At 39.8% G+C, this 16,468-nt stretch overlaps 2 protein-coding genes across 2 annotated transcripts in view; one reads left to right on the top strand and one right to left on the bottom strand.

Moving 5' to 3' along the window:
• TRMT10A (tRNA methyltransferase 10A) overlaps positions 1-689 on the bottom strand; it is a 39,592-nt gene extending 38,903 nt beyond the window's left edge. Inside the window, exon 1 of the mRNA XM_001369668.4 lies at positions 513-689. The gene's annotated coding sequence lies outside the window, so the exon portion shown is untranslated. The remainder of the gene's footprint in view (positions 1-512) is intronic.
• MTTP (microsomal triglyceride transfer protein) overlaps positions 43-16,468 on the top strand; it is an 81,932-nt gene continuing 65,506 nt past the window's right edge. The window contains exon 1 of the mRNA XM_007495895.3: positions 43-221. The gene's annotated coding sequence lies outside the window, so the exon portion shown is untranslated. The remainder of the gene's footprint in view (positions 222-16,468) is intronic.

Genomic DNA, 16,468 nt, shown 5'->3' with positions numbered 1-16,468 from the left:
GCCCGACTTGCGCAGGGGGTGGAGCCGCGGACACGTTACGCAAAAAGGGAGGAGGAGGAAGAAGAAGGAGGAGGAGGAGGAGGAGGAGGAGGAGGAAGAGGCGGCGGCACAGGCCTGGCAAAGCCGCCTAATATTGACGGGTTCCGCCTCCTACGCAAAGTGGGACAACACCAATTACGAGAAGGAGGAGGGGCGAAAGGGACCACGCGCAACCGCCGTAAGTAAGTAAGGAGTACATTACGTGAGGTGGGGCGAGATTAAGTGCACGCCCTTCAAAACACCTCCTAATCTCCGGTCCTGCCCGCCCCGCGCAGGGGGTGGAGTCGCAGAGCACTACACATTTTGGGGGCGGGTCGAAAAGAAGCACGCTCCCGTGGCCAGCCCCGCCCCCCGCAGCGCCCGCCCTCCTCCCGGAAGCCCTTTGCTTCGCCGTAAGGGCCACTTGGAATAGAGCGGAGACGGGCGGCCAGCATGCGTCCTTTCTCCCAGATCCTGGCTGCGAACCATTTTACCTGAGCGAGGCGGTAGCCAGTCCTTAACCTCGGATCGCTTCTCGATAAGTCTCGCTTTTATTCCACTTCGCTCCCTGAAGGGACTTCAACTCCCAGAGGCTTAGAAGTCTCGGAGACCACGGCGGCGGCTTGACGTGAAAAGGCTGCGGCTGACGCTTTTGAGTGCATATGTGTGACGTAGTCACTGTGCGCCGATTCTCCAGCTGGCCCTTGGAAATTCTGTGCGCATGCTTCCTGGGGCGGGGCTTTGGTGAGGGTGGGGATTGAAGAAGTGAGGGGCGGGTTAGGAGGGGAGCATAGTATCTCAAACTCAGTTTTAAGATTGCTGCCTTAAGAGTTTATTGGCTGCTCCTTACGCAATTATACCCATTTCCCCACCCAAAATCACATAGTTCTAATTTGAATCCAAGTCCTGTGATTCCACAACCTGTAATTCTCTACTATACTTTTCAAGAGACAATAATTAATGATACTGGCGCCTTCAGTTTCCTTAGCAATTTCAGTTTTTAAAAATGCATTATTAGATCCTCTACACAAATGAAGCACGTTAAGAGGAGACTGTCGTGCAACTTTTTTAACAAAAATTGTTCTCCCAATCTTTTCATAAAGCCACGGTTGTCAGCATAAGTACACATCATTTGTAACTATTTTATTCAAATAAAATTAATATTAACTTTATAATTAAATGGGGAGCAGCTAGATGACTCAGTGGATAGAAAGCCAGTACTAGAGATGGAAGGGCCTGGGTTCAAATTTGTCTTTAGATACTTCTGACTGTGACCCTGGGCAAGTCACTTAGCCTTAACTACTAGTCTTCTGCCTTGGAACCAATACACAATATTGAGTACAAGATGGTTCGGTTTTGGGGTTTTTTTAATAATGAAATAAAAAATTTTAAGGTAATAAATAATAACTTAAAGAATAATCCTGGATCATTGGTACAGAGAACTCCTAGATGAGGAAACTTGGAAAAGGCACGAGAATTAAAGGGTACAGAGAAAAGCTGTTTGCAGAAGGTAGGATATATCCAGGATCACATCAAGTATGTGTCATTGTGGGGACTTGAACCTAATTCTTGACTATGAAGCTAGGAAACTATCATTAGGCAGCATTGTGTTTCCAACATTACATAATGGAATATTTATTGAGTTTACATGCAAACATAGCAGTTAGTTTGCCACATTTGTGCCATAAGCTTATATATGCCCACTACCATTACACATATTCACATGCAGTTCACTAGTACTAGCTCAAATTTGCACATTACATTAAATAATTCCAATATCTCATTCACTACAAGTTGTAGTGTCTACCTCTGTGGCTTGCTAAAATGAGTTAGATTCAAATCCATTTCTACAGATTTTTAGGTTCTGTCACCATTCCTAAGTACAATAGCAGTGATGGCAAATCTATGACATGGGTGCAAAGATGGCACCACAGAATGCCCTTTGTGGATATGTGGCTGCTACCCCAGGTTTGTTACTAAAAAGGCAGAGGGACTGGGATGGAATTGCTCCCCTCCCGGTCTCCACTGTGCCTAAAGCCATTTTTTCACACACACCCCAACCCTCTGCCCAATAGCTCAATGGGAGCACTTCTTCCTCTGTGGGGGGTAAGGGTGGGGTGGGGTACACCAAGCCCTTGGTGGGAGGAAGGGGCATATGTCTAGATGGGGGTGGGGTCTGGCACTCAGTCTCTAAAAGTTTCACTATCTAGAGCAGAGGTTCCCAAACTTTTTACACAGGAGTCCAAACCCTAACCCTAACCCTAACCAGACAGCACTATACACAGTGTGGAATCACCTCACCCAGATCACTGCTCACCATGCTGACTTCTTCCATTGTGCAGCCATATAATCCTTTGCACAGTGCCTTGTTCTAAGGTGCCCACACAAAGCAATGTGCCATTGGAAGTAGTACTGTACATGAGCGATGCTGTGCTTTGCACATAGGGTGCTCCTCTCACTGACCACCAATGAAAGAGGAGCCCCTTCCAGAAGTGCAGTGGGGGCTGGATACATGGCCTCAGGGGGGCCGCATGTGGCCTGCAGGCCCATAGTTTGGGGACCCCTGAGAGTATGCAGTACACTGAATTTAAAGTCAGGATTTGATTTCAAGCCGAAAGGATCTTTAGAGATCATTGATCATTTTATAAAACAAGGAATTTGAGACCCAAAGAGGTAAAAATGAAGTGGAATTGAACCTAGCTCTTAGTACACATATAATGTTCCTTTCCCTAGAAGTTGTTCAATTATTTTCAGTAATTTTCAACTCAGCATGTCCCCATTTGAAGTTTTCTTAGCAAAGATATTGGAGTGATTTGCCATTGCCTTCGGTTCATTTGGCAGATGAGGAAACTGTGGCAAGCAGGGTTGGGTGACTTGTCCAGGGACTTATAGCTATTAAGTGTCTGAAACCAGATTTGAACTCAGGAAGATGAGTTTTCTTAACACTATCACCATAGACATTAGCTATCCTTCCCTAGAAAACTTGGGTTCAAATCTCAGCACTGCTGCTATCAGTTCTAACCCCTGCATTCATTCATTCACAAGTATGAGTCCATGAATGGATATATTAGTCAACCACATTTATTGACACACTACTCATTCAGCAAGCATTCATTAGGCTCCTACTATATCCAGGTACTGTGATAGATGCTGGGGATACAATGACAAAAACTGAAAGTGGTTTAACTTCTATGGAAGAAAGTAGCATGTACAATAAAAATTAAGTATAATATAGATAAAATGTAGATAACAAAGTAATTTTTGTGGAGAAGGTACTAGCAACTGAAGATGAATATAGACTTCTAATAGAAGTAACATTCAAGCAATGTCTTAAAGGAAACTAGGAATGCTATGAGCAGAAATGAAGAAAGAGCATTGCTTGTACAAAAACATTACCTAATAGGTAATGATCACTACCTAGTATACATAGGACTTTAATGTTTTCAACATGGCTACAGAGATTATTTTACCCTCACAGCAACCCTGGGAAATGAGTGCTATTATTACTCTCATTTCATAGATGAGGAAACTGAGGCAGACAATAGTTTAGTGACTTGCTCTGGTTCATACAACTAGTAAATGTCTGAGGTGGAATTTGAAGTCAGGTCTTCCTGCCTCTCAGTCTCTCTGTGTTTCTCTCTGTGTCTCGACCTCTGTCTCTTTCTTTTACTCTGTTCCTCTGTCTCTTAACTCTCTGTATATACATGTGTGTAGTCTTGAAACACAGGATGTCCCCAAACTCCTTGTACAGTTTGAAGAAAGCTTAAAGAGGAAATGCTAAGTATTCTTATAAGTTATTAAAACTGCACTGACATTTGAGACTATCTGTTCTAAAGAGGTTATCATTTCTGAGAAATTTATTGTTTGTGCCACTTCCTCTTATAGTTAATATTGCTTATCTATTTATTGTTGGAATTTGTTTTCCCTGACAATTGTGCAAGACTTAAGGAATAATTGATTATTACTGTCTTTAATTCTGACTGAAACTATTCCACTGGCAGGAAATTTCAGGATCTTCTGGATTTAGGCTTTAATTTGGAGTAAATCTTATTAGATTCTCTTTCCTGAATTAGAAGAAAAAGAAAGAGGTGATGTAGTTTTGCATGCAGTCAGTTAACTGGTAGGTGGCAATCCAGGCCTGGATTTACTCCTGGTCACTTAGTAGTCTGCTTCCTTGATCAGCACAGAGAATGCTGAAGGAGGATTAGTAATCAGATACACAGCCCTTCACATCTAGGTCCCTGAATTCAGACCAGAATTGCAGTGGCCCCAAAATTCCCTTTTGATAGTTGTTCAATTATATGAGGAAACCTGAAAGTTTTCAGAGCCCATGTGGGATCTTTCCAACATCAGACACCTAGTGTATTTCTCTGTTTTGCTTTGTTCTTCCTATCACCAGGCTAGCACTTTTGTTTAGTCATTTTTCAGGTATGTACAATTCTTCTTGACCCCATTTGGGGTGTTCTTTATTTTACAGTGGAGAAACCTAAGGCCAACAGGGTAGAGCGACTTCCCCAGAGTCACTCAGATAGGCATCTGAGACCCGATTTGAGCTCAGGGAAATGAGCCTCATTCCAAGAGGCTGAGCACTCTATTTAGTGTACCACCAAGATGCCTAGGACTAGCACTGTGCCTAGCAAATAACAGATGCTTAAATATATGTTTATTGACTAACTTCTTATTCTTGTCAAAATTTTATCTTTTAAGTGTTTTCTTCTTTCCCACCAACTCCAATTCATATTTTGTTACAAAACACTTTATATACTTTAAATATATTTGACCTTCACAACAACCCTAAGGGGTTGGATTATATATCTAAAATGGAAAGGGGCCTCAAAGACTTTCACTTTAAACCTCTCATTTTATAGATGAGGAAACTGAGACTTGGGGAGGTTAAGTAACTTGCCCACACACACAGGTCATAAGAATTAGTCAGAATTTGAACCCAATTATATATAATAACTTTGTAGCTCTTTCAATAGGATTCTTAGTCTCAGTAGTAGTGTCATCCTTATTTTATGGATGAATGTAAACGTGACTGCCCTTTCTAGGGAGCATGCTTGCACTGGGTTTCTTCTGAAGCCACTTGTGCTGTCTTTGGAGTCCTTTCTGGTTATACAATCATCCCTCACTAATTGTGATTCACTTATGATGGCATCACTGTATGGTGGGTTTTTAAATATATATGTATATGTATATATATATATATATAATTCTGTATCATGGAGTTTTCACTATATTGTGGGATTTTGCAGATGAATACTGTACTGTAACAATGGAAATGCAATACGCCACTAAAGGTACTGCTTATGCAGGTTTGCTAACCTGCTGAGCACAAAGCAGGCATTTCTGTATTGACTGATGGAAATGAAAGGCAACCAACCACAGTGCTTGTTCTGTATCCTGGGAGTTGATTGGTTCAGTGTTTATAAGAATAGGGAAAGGTTAATAAGAGTATGGAAAAGGTTTATAGGAGAATGGGGAGGGTTTATAAAACTCTAAAATATCTATAAATAATAAAATAAATATAATGCCACTACTTCGTGGATTTTCACCTATCATGAGGGATCTCTGGGATGTAATTCTCCTGATAGGTGAGGGATCAACCCCACCATCTGAAATATCCTTGGAAAATTTTTTGCTCCTCTCTCCATACTAGAGAAGTCTGAATTTTTTTTCTTTTATGGGGTGTTTACAGTACCTTATTGTAAAATTTGGGTTAATCATTTGGCCATAGGCTATATATAGGTCAATGTTAAGTTAAATCAACTTTCTAAACTTTTCTGTGGCATCTGCTGGCCTTTGTGTGTCATATGTGGCTTCTGCAAAACTCCCAAAAAATTCCTGTTGAATTTCTTATGCTAACCTGCAATATTCAAAACCATGATGAGGAAAGTTTTGATGCCAAAGGGATATCTGTATAACTTTTACTGGAACTCCTTCTGTTGAATCCTTTGATAAAATACAGGTGTGACCAGAGGCTTCTAGAGAACTCCCACATAACAACTCCATATGCTCCCTAGGACAACAGACTATGTCAAAGAGGTCTGACCACTGAGCAAGAAGAGCTGCTCCATCAGTGTACTTAAAACAACAAAAACAACCTTTCTTTCTACTGTTGGAGTTGGAATGCATACAATTTTTCACTTGTTTATTTGTGTTTTGTTTTTGTAAGATTATTCACTTACAAAAATGAACAAGATGGAAATATGTTTTACCTGATGATACATGTATAAACCAAAATGACTTGCTTGCCTGTTCCAGGAGTGGGGAGGAAAGGGAGACAATTTGGATCATAGAACTTCAGAAAACTTATGTAGAAATTTGTCATTACATATAATTGGCAATAAATATTTTTTAAAAGAAAAAAACCCTTTGCTTTCTATCTAAGTAACGACTCTGACAGGGGCTAGGCAAACAAAGTTAAGTGACTTGCCTAGAAACACACAGCCAGGAAGTGTCTAAGGTCATATTTGAACCCAGATCCGCCTGACTCCTGGCCTGATGCTCTATCTACTGTGCCACTTAGTTGCCCCTCCATCAGTATACTTTAAAGGGAAACATCACACTCTTTTTCCTGATTTTTAGATGTGTACCTTGGAACTCAGACAGATCATAGACTTACTGTTCTTCTCCTCCCCCTCTATATTCCCCCACCCTAGGTAACTATGATGGTCACTCATTCTTGGAAGCCTGAGCATATGCTTATCTAAATGGGCCTACCTGTTTCTTTCCCTGAGTGCAGATGACTGAAGAACAGTCCTGACATGGGTATTTCCAGCCTTGGCCAATACCTCATAGACTTTAGAAGTCTGTGGTCATTGGGAGATCCAAATAACTGGAAGCAACTACAACTCTTCATGAGGACAGGAGAATGGATCATCCCAAGCCATGTTCTGGTTTCCTAGAAGATAGAGATGATCGGGGAATTTCTTCAGAAGTAGAGTCAAAGTGAAGGTAAAATAGCTGATAATTAGTCACCACAAATAATTCCTATTTTGGCATTTTATCCATTGACCTCCTAGGAGAGTACAAGAGGAGTTATGGGTTATTGTTTAGTGCTTTGTTTTTGTCAATACATGCTCATGCTTAGTGTTTTATGTTTTAAATCTTTCTTTTGTGATGGAAGAAATAAATAACAGCTCTAGACACAATCTATTTTATACATTGAGTACTTTATAGAAGGTACCCCATTGATCCCTTTTGGGTATACCCTAGGCATGATATGTGGTATTGACCATGTCTATCCAATATTTTATTATTTTGTTCTCCATCTCTATGTCTTTGCATAGGTTGTCCCTTGAAGCTTGATTTCCTGACTGGTAAGTTCCTATATTTCTTGAGGAACCCTAGCCATACTGTTCACTTTACTTTTAGCCCAACTCACTTGCAGGACTTGGACTCACTTCTCTACAACTACCTTGTTTCCTCATCCTTCAAGTACTCTCTTTCTCTCTTTTGCCCTTTCCCCATAAGCTCATGGAGAGTAAGAACCATTTTACCGTTTTATTTTCTAATATTTGTATCCCCAGTGCTTAGCACATATATGGATTTTTTTAAAAGTTTTTCTCTATATCTGTCTCTAGGTTTATCTTATCTATCTCTCTATTTCTGAGTCTTGTCTCTCTATTAGTTTTTATCAATATCTAGGTCTATAAATTTCTAGGTTTATCTGTCTATCCATCTATACTTTTATCTATCAGTCTCTAAGCCTATCTATCTATCTATCTATCTATCTTATATCTATCTATAAGTCTATCCATAAACTTCACAATTTTGTGTCTGTGACACAAAAAGATTAAGAACCCCTGTTAGAGTTAGAAAACATTGTTTTATTGACCTCTGCTTTTCCATGGTCACAGTGACTGAAATCTTGTTTTCTTACTTTTGCTTTATTCCTTATCCTGTATCAGTTTATGTCTTCCCATGTTTCTCTGAATCCTTCACATTCATCATTTCTTACATGTAGTCCAATATGTAAACTTTCATTTACCACAATTTGTTAGCTATTACCTAACTGATCAATCAATACATCAACATATTATATTGAGCACTAACTATGTTCCTAAATACTAGATGTGTGAGGGTGAGGAACCCTGCTAGATATTGAGCTTGTCACAATGCTTTGGTCCTCCTGGAAGTATATGCCAACAGTGAGATTTCTGAGGCAAAACATGGACATTTTAGTGATTGGAGGGTGGAGATAATTTTAAACTATTTTCCAGAATGATTGGATAAATCCATAGCTCCACCAACAGTATATTAATGTATAGTACCTATTTCCATAACTCCTCTAATACTATTTCCACTTCTAAATATCTTTGACATGCTTATTCTTTGACTCAGTCATACCACTGCTGGGTTTATACTCCAAAGAGATAATAAGGTAAAAGACTTGTACCAAAATATTTATGGCTGTGCTCTTTGTGGTGGCAAAAAATTAGAAAATGAGGGGGTGTCCATCGAGTGGGGAATGGCTGAATAAATTTTGGTATATGCTGGTGATGGAATACTATTGTGCTCAAAGGAATAATAAAGTGGAGGAATTCCATGTGAACTGGAGTGACCTCCAGGAATTGATGCAGAGTGAAAGGAGCAGAAGAAGAGAACATTGTACACAGAGACTGATACACTGTGGCACAATTGAATGTAATGGACTTCTCTACTAGCAGCAATGCAATGACCCAGGACAATTCTGAGGGACTTATGAGAAAGAATGCTATCCACATCCAGAGAAAGAACTGTGGGAGCAGAAATGCTGAAGAAAAACTATGACCGATATGGGGATATGATTGGGGTTTGCATATTAAAAGATCACTCTACTGCAAATATGAATAACGTGGAAATAGGTTTTGAACAATGATACATGGATAAGGGTGCTCAGGGAGGGGTAGTATCTTTGGTATAGAGGGCTTGTCATACCCTCCTAGGGCAGCTTTCCAGCCCCCACCTGACACCCAGCTCTCACTTGTGGCTCCTAGTAGCTGCTAGCATGTGGCAGCGGCCACACCCCGGGCAATGGCTTCGACAGGCCGGCTAAATGTTGTGAGAGTAGCCATCGGGTCGTCGTAGACCCCTGGTGAACCAAGGCTTTGCTCACCCAGCATGTGAAGACTGCTTCGGCGGAACAGACGGAAGAAACCAATAAGAAGGTTCAACGGCTGAGAGGGCGACGCAGCAAAGCACTGTGGAGTGCTTAGGGCGTGTTGGAGCACAAAAGACAACACAGCCATCCAATGCAGCTGAGGAAGTCTCCAGGTGTAACGACTTTTCGTGCCACTGGACCCAGGCTTCCAGCATCGAGAGAGTGGAACTGTCTCTGTGCCTCGACTTTTCCACTTAAATCTCCTTCACGCACAAGTGTCTTTGTGCACTCATCTATCATAGATGAAAGCTCACAAAGACAATCGTCATCCTCGGTTACCGAGAGACTACTACTACTACATGGATAACCCAATGGAACTGTTTATTGGCTTTGGGAGCAGGGAGGGAAGAGGTTAGGGGAAACATGAATCATGTAACCATGGAAAAAATTTTCTAAATAAAAAGGGGGGGGAAATCTTTGCGATTTTATTGGTTATAAGGTAAAAAACTCAGAATTGTATTAATGTTTATTTTTTCTTGTCAATGATATGGAGCAGTTTTTCTTATGATTATTAATAATTTGACATTCTTCTTTTGAGAACTGCTTGCTAGAGACTATATCCATAAGCTCTAATCTCATAGACATAGGAATTCAATGTCTTTCATCACTAATACAGCAGAAAGCTCCCTGTTCTTGCTTTTCTTCACCAAGTAGCCTAAGAGAACTGAGAAGATGGAATTGTGCCAGCTTTAAGTGTAGGGAACATTGTCCAGATTTCCTTTCTGCAGTTTCCTATCTCAGTGACAGAGTCCAAGAGTATACCCTCAAAGAACCACTGTGGGAACCTGGCTAACTTTAAATGCAAAATTCCTTCACAGAACTGAAAATAGGATTTTGATTTACAAAAGGAGTAGCTATTGCTAAAAGTAGGCTATATCTGTGTATTATAAATTTAAGTTAAATTTAGGACTTCTTCAGAGCACGATGGTAGAAAATTCCTGATTCTGAATTCAGGATCCTTCCCTATTCCAGTTTGGTGTCATGAGTTTGGTTTGTTTTATCTATTTCTGGTGGTGTGATATATTCCTGTCCAAGGTTAACTCTTTTGATGGGCTAAAGTTCATTAATCTTCTAATCTAGAAAAACGTCTTGCTCCTGCCAACCTCTAGTGATAAGAACAGAAGGAAAAACGTACTTTAGAGTGAGTCAACTCTTTAGATGTTTCACTACCTGTTTGCAAAACTCTCTAGAGCATGGCAGTCTAAGAAGCAATGACTTCTTACGATGTATTTGCTTTCAACTTTATGTGAACAGAATTAAATGAGTCCCCAGATCTTTCCAGCATCTTTTTGTTGAAAAGGTCAAGGAGATTTGCATAATTTTCATTTTTACCTTAGAACAGTTTTCACTACAAAAATAAAGCATGGCAAATCTATTATGGGCCATGCCAGTGAATCTTATTGGTGCCCTATTCCTGACTACCTCCAATCACTTGCACTCTCACCTCCAGTTCTGTCAGAAACTAAAGGCCCTACCCCTGTGACCCTGGACTTTGGTGAGCATTTCACCGTATCTAGCCTAGTCCTAGGACTACCACTGTCACTTCCTGGCCCTCTCTGTGCCATGCTACCCTCATTTCTGACCCATGCCCTGACTCCTTTCCAAATCTAACTCTGAAGAGGGTATTCAAAGCAACACTACCATTAATACCACAGCCAGTTATTTTCCCTATGTCTCCAGTCACCACTCTGTATGACTTCCTTATCCAAAAACATCTTCCCTGGCCACCAATGCCCTTAATGATACTGTTTCCTCACATTATAATATTAAGTTCCTCCAGGGCAGAGTTTTCCTATTTGCTTTTAATGGTACTTGTGGCACTTGGCTTTAGTGATTGTCACATAGTAAATGCTTAATGAATTAAAAAAAATTATTCATCTCTTTCCTAACTTCAAAGATGTCAGTTATAGAAGAGGTAGTATTTGAGTCCATTACAAAAGAAGTTAGCATTTTAGCTTCTAAAGGATGAATAAGAATTAACTGAGCATGTTGGGGGAAGAAGAGGGGGAGATATTACTCAGAGACAACAGGGTAAATAAATGCATAGAAATATGTCAAGGTAGATAGATTGTGTAGAGAAAGAGTGATACTCGTTTAACTAAATCAGGGCTTCTTAACCTGAGGTCTATAAATTAGCTTTCTTAATATTTTGATAAATAGTTAACATAGTTTATTTCCTTTGTAATCCTGTATGCTTTATGCATTCGAAAAACCTTATTCTGAGAAAGGCTTTATAGACTTACCAAACCACTCACCGAGGCAGAACAGGAGACAAAAAAGGCTAAGAATTTCTGAATTAGAGCATAGATTGTGTGAAAGGCAATAAAAGATGGAGTCTAAGCTTTATTTAGTGGACATTGGTTAATTACTGAAAGGGTTTATGGAGAGCAAAATGAGCAATCTGTACTTGGGAGACAAATGTGCCAGTGGATGGATAAGAGTTCAGATAGGTGTCCTTAAGGACCTGGTCTGGGTCAGGGGTGGGGAGGGTGACATTGGAGGAGTGGATGAAAAATTAAACTGGTTTTGGGAACTGTTGGAATATGAGAGGTGAGAGATAGAAAAAAGCCAAAAATAACACAAGGCTTTGAACATCAAATATGAGGTGAGTGATGGTATTATCAACTAGCAGTGAAATCAAGAAGACAGATTTTCCAGAAGAGATAATAAGCTTGATTTTGGACATAGGGCTCATAGGATTTTGAGACTGAAGGACCCTTAAATATCATCTTGTTCAATCCCTCTTTTACCAATGAAGAAAATGAGGGGATTGGGCAAGGTCGGGGGAGGTACCAGATGAGATCACACCTTTAATTTCTTGTCGCCTGGTCCTCACCATTATCATTCCACTGAAACTATCCCCTCAAAGATCACCAATGAAAGTTTTAATCACCAGATACAAAGACATATTTTCCAGTACTCATCCTCCTTAACTTCTCTGATCACACAGATGATTAGTAGCAGAATTAAGATTGAAACCCAAGTCTTTTGATTTTAAGATCAGAGATCTTACCACTCTAGTCCATGTTGAGTTTGAGGTGCCAGTGGTAAATCTAGGCAGAGATGTCCCATAGATGTTTGGAGATGCAGATCTAAAGCACCAAAAAGGGACCAGAGCTGGACATCAAAATTCTACACTGAGTTGATAGTTGAGTCCATGGGACTCAATGAGTTCACCAGAGAAGAAACTACAAAAAGAAGAGAAGAGGACTGATGACAAAACAATGGTGAACACCCAGCTTAAAGGGTCAAGAAAAGCAAGAGTGATTAACAAAGGAGTATAGCAAAGTGAAGTTGGGACTTAATAAAATAAATAGGTTTACAAAGGGAACCAATTCTGAAATAAAGACATCATTTTTCCCATCCAACTTCACAGAACTATTGAAGTCTATTCATAGACCCCTTGGAATCCATGGACCCTAGATTGAGAACCCAGGTTTTGGAATCAAAAGACTTCTACCTGCTAAGATGGCCTTAGAGAAGTCATTTACCTTTTCTGAATCATGGTTTCCTCCTCTGTAAAGTGAAAGGGTTAAGTAGATCTCTAAGGGATCTTGCTGCTCTGTCATCCTGTGAGGAGTAATTATAGAGGTAGGAGGAGAACCAGCAGAGTGGGGTATTTCAAAAGTCAAAAGTGGAGAAAAGGAGTAGTCAACAGTCAGTCAGCAAGCATTTATTAGATGCCTGTTATGAACTACACACTAGGCTGGGCCCTGGGGCAACAAAGAAAGGCATGGCTGTCTTTCCTCCCAAGGAATCTTAGGGCAGGATACAGGGTTCATGGGGGGAAGACAACATGCAAATAGCTTATGTACATACAAACAAGACTGGATAAGTTAGAGATAATCAATGGAGGGAAATCACTAGCATGAAGAGGAATTTTAAATAATTTCTTAAAGTAGGAAAGATTTTGACTAGAACTCGAAGGAAGCCAGAGAAGCCAAGAGGCAGAGATGAGATGGAAGAGAGGTCCAGGTTTGGGAGATAGCCAGTGAAAATGGTCAGTTAGGATATGAAATCTCTTTTGAGGAACCTCAAGGAGACCAGTATCACTGAGTAACTGTGGGTGCTGCAGAGAAGTTAAGGAGGATGAGTACTGGAAAACATGTCTTTGGGTCTGGCTATTAAAAGCTCTGTGGTCATCTTTGAAGAGTCAGTTTCAGTAGAATGATAATGGGAAGGGCCAGATTTCAAGAAATTAAAGGAGTAATGAGACTATCCATAGCCAGCTTTTTAAAAGAAACTTCACTATGAAAGGGAAATTTAGTGAATTGGGGGAGATTCCTATATCCCCTAGGTATAATGATATTGTGCAATATTTGTTATCCATCTCTCTGGAAACATTGAGCTCCTGGAAAGGAAGATAAGCAACAGAGTAATGTAAACTTGAAATAAATATTCCTTGTTCTGTAATTGAAAAAAAATTGCCTTGCAGTTTCGATATAATGAAAGTTTAGTTTATAGCAGCAGAGCTCTGCCAAGCTAGGCCTGGGGGCAGGAGATTATCTGCCCTTCCCATATTTAAGAGTTACTCAGGAAAGAAATACTTGCTTGACAAAAATAGAAATAAATGTCTCTTACATGTATGTGTATGATTCCACTTCTGTGCCAACTCTAAAGACATACACCAGAGCCATTCAAATGAGACATGACCATTTTCCACCATTCCTTTCCCAATCTATGCCAGTTCAGTTCCCCAGGAAGGTTATTACCCAAGCCTATGTAGTTTCACAAGGCTGCCCAACTTCAAATCTATGAATAGAGCAGCAACACATGTTTAATTGTTCATTTGTGAAATGTATCATCCCTTTTGGCATGCTCTGTCTGGTTTTCATTTCTCACAGTCCCCAGTCTGTACTTCCCAGCATTTTAATTCAATGGCAGACAAAATGCTATCTCTGGTCTCCCGATTCTTCCTTTCTACTTCAGGCTCATTTTACCTCTTTAAAAACATTTAATCTTTATTATATTCCAATAACAATTTTACACATAAGTTTTCCAAAGTTACATGGTTCACTTATTTTACCTTTTGATTGGTTTTGACCTCACTAATGGAATAGCCACTTGTCATGTAGCCCAAATCTTTAAGGACTCTTTATGTCAAGAAGATTGCTAAGTAAGTGAAAACTTATTATTAGATTTCCTTTACTGGGGAAGGAAGAGGGAAAACTCCCATGTGGGAATTTGTCTCTGTGATTTTACCAGATGCAAAACATTTGTCTTAAATTTTGGTGTGGAGTTTATGTAAACCTTTACGAGACTCCTGAAGGAGGCCTGTTGGTCAAGAAGGCTCATCTGGAGTTAGATGTTCAAACCAGTTTAATTCCCTACATCTGAGATCACAGAGCACCGATTCTGAATGGGGACGCTCCCAGTTTTTTATACTTATTTTATCATTGGCTTTTCTTAGGGACTCAAAAAACTACCTTACCCAACCCCTTTGCAAAACCAGGTTAGGGGATCACTTTATTACCATCAAAAATAGCTCTTGGGAAGATTCTTATATCCGTTTTGAAATCACTCTCCATTTATTGCAATGACTAATAGGGATCTTTTATTGAAGAGCAAATGTTCAAAAGACACATCATTAGTTTTATTAGGCAATAAGGGTATGCCCTTTATTTGTTGGACTCTGGAAAATGTATGACAAGTGAGAGTACTTTAACCAGAGGGACACGTATTATATACCACATAGTTGAAGATTTGTCTTTTTTTCCTAACCTCTTTGACCCTGGTACATTTCAGAACAATCAGACAAATGTACTTGGAACTACCTCGACAATTTGTATATAAAACTGTGAACAAATTTTCTAGTATAAATAAAGAGTAAGGACAATTATCTTCTGTTAATCTTTTATGTAATAGATGTGAAAGTGTTTATGTTCATATTCTTATCCTATGAGATTTTGAATGCTATCTTTTATTTCATTGCCACTCTTTGTTCGGGAAATGTTGGACACCTGCTGGTCAGAGCTCCAGATGATGTCTGGGGTCATTAATAAATAGGGCATCACCTCTCATTCCAAGGCTGAGATTTGGGGAAAAGGGATCAAAAAAGCTAAGAAAGACCTTTCTTGAAAACTAGTATAAACTATTTAGATATAGATATATAATAATATTTCATTTTTTTCTCCCTTATTTTGAATTCAGGGAACTCTGAATAGCCCGTTGGTTCCTCTTACTTACAGGAAACTGAAACCAAAACATTTTAATATTCTTTGTTTGAGGAACGTTTAACCTTAGGCTTAGAGTCACCTATGATTGAGTACCAGGGTCTGAGCAAAGGGTCTTTGTGTTGATATCAACCCTCTCTATTCATTCGTTTGTCTAATAAACATTTATTGAGCACTGGCTATATATGAGGTCCTAGGAGAGTTACAAAGAAAAGTGAAACTCAAAGAAGAATAGTAAAAGAAAGAAAAGATACAAATAAATTTAAATCAGTAGAAGAAAGGAACTTAAGGAACATAAGAGAATTACAAACAAAATGCTATGGAATTTCATTAGAGGAAGAGTTCACTGCTAGTTGGAATAGAGACCCAGTGATCAGTAATTCTTCAAGAGATGACATTTAAGTTGAGTGTTGAATGCTGGGTAGAACAGAGATGAATGAAAAAGGTCATTCCAAGGGGGAGGAAGGCAGAGGAGGAAGAGGAAAGTGCATAGTTTTGCTTCACCCTGGGACTTATCATGACAAGTGGTAGGCTCCCAGGCCTAGCTTAGGGTGATAAAAGGCATACTAGAGATTCCTAAAAGCCCTAGGTGTGTCATTTAGGTAACTTACCTCTGCTTTAGGGATAAATGATCAAGACTGGCATTCCCCTACACACTAATTGCCAGAAAGGGAATTCAGGAGTCACGGGGATCCTTTTAGTCAGTTTTAAGCACCAACCACATGCCATTGCAAGGTCACTTAGATGTGTAATTATATTTTCACAGGTGGAGCATCCCACTATTGTATCATTAAAACTGTTCCTAAAATTATGAAGCTCAAATTACAGACAATGTCTCAAAGATATGGGGTTCTCTCTCCCTCTTCCTCTCTCTTCCCTCTCTTTCTCTTCCTTTTCTATCCCTCCACACCCTTCTCTCTCTCTCTCTCTCTCTCTCTCTCTCTCTCTCTCTCTCTCTCTCTCTCTCTCTCTCTCTCTCTCTCTCTCTCTCTCTCTCTTCTTTCCTCTCTTTTCCTCCTTTCTCTTCCCCTCTTCCTCCTCCTTCCCACATGGCATCTAAAAGGTATTATGCATAGAGCAATAGACTGGTAGTCAGGAAGACGAGTCAGATCCTTCCTAGGACATGTACTGG

This window comes from Monodelphis domestica, chromosome 6 (assembly GCF_027887165.1).
Source record: "Monodelphis domestica isolate mMonDom1 chromosome 6, mMonDom1.pri, whole genome shotgun sequence".
Lineage (NCBI taxonomy): Eukaryota > Metazoa > Chordata > Mammalia > Didelphimorphia > Didelphidae > Monodelphis > Monodelphis domestica.
Note: the sequence above shows the minus strand (reverse complement) of the source record. Positions and strands in the feature narration are given on the sequence as shown.